The sequence below is a fragment of the Lissotriton helveticus genome, chromosome 1_1 (assembly GCF_964261635.1).
Source record: "Lissotriton helveticus chromosome 1_1, aLisHel1.1, whole genome shotgun sequence".
Taxonomy (NCBI): domain Eukaryota; kingdom Metazoa; phylum Chordata; class Amphibia; order Caudata; family Salamandridae; genus Lissotriton; species Lissotriton helveticus.
The window spans coordinates 429744927-429749423 of record NC_136057.1 but is presented as its reverse complement, the minus strand read 5'-3'; positions in this window follow the sequence as shown (position 1 = coordinate 429749423).

Here is a 4497-nt window from a genome sequence, read left to right as displayed (position 1 = left end):
GTGGGACCGGGCCCGGGGCTTGAGCGCCGGCCGGCCCCGGGGTGCGCGAGCCCCCCATCCCGCAGGCCACCAGAGGGTCCGGGCGCTGGGGACTGGGCTCCACCGGGGCCCGGGGAGGCTCACACCAGCCTGGATAGGGTTCGGATGGTGGGACCGGGCCCGGGGCTTGAGCTCCGGCCGGCCGGCCGGCCCCGGGGTGTGCAAGCCCCCCGTCCCGCAGGCCACCAGAGGGTCCGGGCGCTGGGGACGGGGCTCCACCGGGGCCCGGGGAGGCTCTCCCCAGCCTGGCTAGGGTTTGGAAGCTGGGACCTGGCCCGGGGCTTGAACTCCATCTGGCAGGCCCCGAGGGTGCTGGAGCCCCCTGTCCTGCAAGCCAGTCGAGGGCCTGGGCGCTAGGATCCCTCTGGGCCTGGGGAGGCATTCCCCGGCCTGGCTAGGGTTCGGAACATGGGACCGGGCCCGGGGCTTTAACTCTGTCCGGCAGGTCCCGGGGTGCTGGAGCCCCCGTCCTGCAATCCAGCTGAGGTTCCGGGTGCTGGGGTCCATCGGGGCCTGCAGAGGCTCTCCCTGGCCTGGGGGTAGGGTTTGGAAGCTAAGCCCCAAGCCCGCCATGAGCAGGACGCCGTTTAGGCCCCGGTCGAGCGGGCGAGTGGATTTGTGGAGCCCTGGCCCCAGCCAAGCAGGTTCAGAGCCTCCCCGTGCCAGACTGACGCACCTGAGGGCCCACCGGAGGTCATGCCCGGGCCCCGGCAGTGCATGGGCAGCATATCCCCAGACCTGGTTACCTGGCAGACTGGGACCTGCTGGCACCCTGGCCCTGCCGAGCCCCAGTTCTCTCCCAGGGCTCGACAAATCGACGACCAGATGGCCGAACTTCCCTGGAAGTCCCGATGAGGTGCCATTCGCCTCCCAGATCCCAGCGAGGGCTCCAGGAGGTCGGGTACTTTCACGCTTTGGGTCCCCTCTGTCACCTCGCGTGCAGAGTTTACAAGAAAGGAGGGTAATTTCCCTCCGGATTACTAGGGACAGGGTACGCCCAGACACCCCTCCAAGGCTGGTGGTTCTCTGCCATGGGGACCAGATAGGCTATGCCTGGGTAACACCTCCCTAGGCCACCCGGGGCTTCCTTCCGCCAGGCCGACGGCATGTCAAATTGCCCAGGACGGGCTCCATGGCTCTTGGGCAGTCGTCCCCTGGGCGCCCGGGGCTCCATCCACCCCGGCGGCATGGAAAAGTGGCCAGGACGGGCTCCATGCGTCCCGGGCATTCGTCCCCCGGGCGTCCGGGGCTCCATCCAGGCTGACGGTATGGCAGAGTGCCCGGGTCGGGCTCCATGGTTTTCACGGTGGTCCTCCCCTGGGTGTCTGGGGGCTCCAGGCCGAAGGCATGGAAAAGTGCCCAGGACGGGCTCCATGCGTCCCGGGCATTCGTCCCCCGGGCGTCCGGGGCTCAATCCAGGCTGACGGTATAGCAGAGTGCCCGGGTCGGGCTCCATGGTTTTCACGGTGGTCCTCCCCTGGGTGTCTGGGGGCTCCAGGCCGAAGGCATGGAAAAGTGCCCAGGACGGGCTCCATGCGTCCCGGGACGGGGACGGGGACAGGGACAGGGTCGGGAGAGTCCAGGCGGCTTCACTTCCGTGTCCAGCCATCTGATCGCCCAGATTCCCTCGGCCATCTGGTCGCCCGGATCCCCTCGGGCATCTGGTCGCCCGCAACGCTTTCCTATAAGGGCGACCAGATGGCCGAACTTCCCTGGAAGTCCCGATGAGGTGCCATTCGCCGCCCGGATCCCAGCGAGGGCTCCAGGAGGTCGGGTACATTCGCGCCTTGGGTCCCCTCTGTCACCTCGCGTGCACAGATTACAAGAAAAGGGGGTAATTTTCCTCCGGATTACTAGGGAGAAGGGTACGCCCGGACACCCCTCCGAGGCTGGCGGTTCTCTGCCATGGGGACCAGATGGGCTATGCCTGGGCAACACCTCCCTAGGCCACCCGGGGCTTCCTTCCTCCAGGCCAACCGCATGTCAAATTGCCCAGGACGGGCTCCATGGCTCCTGGGCAGTCGTCACCCGGGCGTCCGGGGCTCCATCCAGGCTGACGGCATGGAAAAGTGCCCAGGACAGGCTCCATGCGTCCCGGGCATTCATCCCCCGGGCGTCCGGGGCTCCATCCAGGCTGACGGCATGGCAGAGTGCCCGGGTCGTGATCCATGGTTTCCAGGGATGTCCTCCCCTGGGTGTCTGGGGGCTCCAGGCCGAATGCATGGAAAAGTGCCCAGGACGGGCTCCATGCGTCCCGGGCATTCGTCCCCTGGGCGTCCGGGGCTCCATCTAGGCTGACGGTATGGCAGAGTGCCCGGGTCGGGCTCCATGGTTTTCACGGTGGCCCTCCCCTGGGTGTCTGGGGGCTCCAGGCCGAAGGCACGGAAAAGTGCCCAGGACGGGCTCCATGCGTCCCGGTCACTCGTACCCCGGACGTCCGGGGCTCCATCCAGGCTGACGGCATGGCAGCGTGCCCGGGTCGGGCTCCATGGGTCCCGGGCAGCCCTCCCCCGGGCGTCCGGGGCTCCCACCTCCAGGCAGACGGCATGTCAAAGTGCCCAGGACGGGCTCCATGAGTCTGGGACAGTCCTCCCCCGGGCGTCTGGGACACCCGTCTCCATGAGGCCAACGGCATAGGCAAAGTACCCAGGACGGGCTCCATGGGTCCCGGGCAGACCTCTCCCCGGGCATCCGGGGCTCCCACCTCCAGGCCGACGGAATGTCAAAGTACCCAGGACGGGCTCCATGGGTCCCGGGCAGCTTCCCCCGGGCGTCCGGGGCACCCACCTCCAGGCCGACGGCATGTCAAAGTACCCAGGACGGGCTCCACGGGTCCCGGGCATTCCTCCCCCCAGGTCGTCCGGGCCCTAGAGCTCCGGTGGTCCAACCTGCGCCTGAGGCCCAGCCGGGGTCCAAGAGCCCTGCCTTGCGTGGGCAGGAAGTCAGGAACCCCACCGCGAAGGCTTGGGATGGATGGGGAGCTGGGAGTCCTTTCGATCCCGGCCATCTGGTCGCCCGCGATGCTTTCCAATGGGGCGACCAGATGGCTGGGCTTCCCTGGAAGTCCCGATGAGGTGCCATTCGCCTCCCGGATCCCAGCTAGGGCTCCATGAGGTCGGGTTCTTTTACGCCTTGGGTCCCCTCTGTCACCTCGCGTGCACGGATTGCAAGAAAGGGGGGTAATTTCCCTCCGGATTACTAGGGGCAGGGTACGCCCGGACACCTCTCCAGGGCTGGTGGTTCTCTGCCCGGGGGACCAGATGAGATATGCCTGGGCAACACCTCCCCCGGGCGTCTGGGGGCTCCATTCTCCGGGCCAACGGCATGGTTCGATGCCCAGGACGGGCTCCACGTGTCCCGGACAGACCGCCCCTGGGCGTCCGGGGCACCCATCTCCAGGAGGCCAATGGGATGGCAAAGTACCCGGGAAGGGCTCCACGGGTCCCGGGCAGCCTTCCCCCGGGCGTCCGGGGCTCCCACCTCCAGGCCGACGGCATGTCACACTGCCCAGGACGGGCTCCATGGGCCCCGGACAGACCTCCCCCCGGGCGTCCGGGGCACCCATCTCCAGGAGGCCAACGGGATGGCAAAGTACCCGGGAAGGGCTCCACGGGTCCCGGGCAGCCTTCCCCCGGGCGTCCGGGGCTCCCACCTCCAGGCCGACGGCATGTCACACTGCCCAGGACGGGCTCCATGGGCCCCGGACAGACCTCCCCCGGGCGTCCGGGGCACCCATCTCCAGGAGGCCAACGGGATGGCAGAGTAACCGGGAAGGGCTCCACGGGTCCCGGGCAGCCTTCCCCCGGGCGTCCGGGGCTCCCACCTCCAGGCCGACGGCATGTCACACTGCCCAGGACGGGCTCCATGGGCCCCGGACAGACCTCCCCCCGGGCGTCCGGGGCACCCATCTCCAGGAGGCCAACGGGATGGCAGAGTACCCGGGAAGGGCTCCACGGGTCCCGGGCAGCCTTCCCCCGGGCGTCCGGGGCTCCCACCTCCAGGCCGACGGCATGTCACACTGCCCAGGACGGGCTCAATGGGCCCCGGACAGACCTCCCCCGGGCGTCCGGGGCACCCATCTCCAGGAGGCCAACGGGATGGCAGAGTAACCGGGAAGGGCTCCACGGGTCCCGGGCAGCCTTCCCCCGGGCGTCCGGGGCTCCCACCTCCAGGCCGACGGCATGTCACACTGCCCAGGACGGGCTCCATGGGCCCCGGACAGACCTCCCCCGGGCGTCCGGGGCACCCATCTCCAGGAGGCCAACGGGATGGCAGAGTAACCGGGAAGGGCTCCATGGGTCCCGGGCAGCCCTCCCCCGGGCGTCCGGGGCTCCCACCTCCAGGCCGACGGCATGTCACACTGCCCAGGACGGGCTCCATGGGCCCCGGACAGACCTCCCCCGGGCGTCCGGGGCACCCATCTCCAGGAGGCCAACGGGATGGCAGAGTAACCGGGAA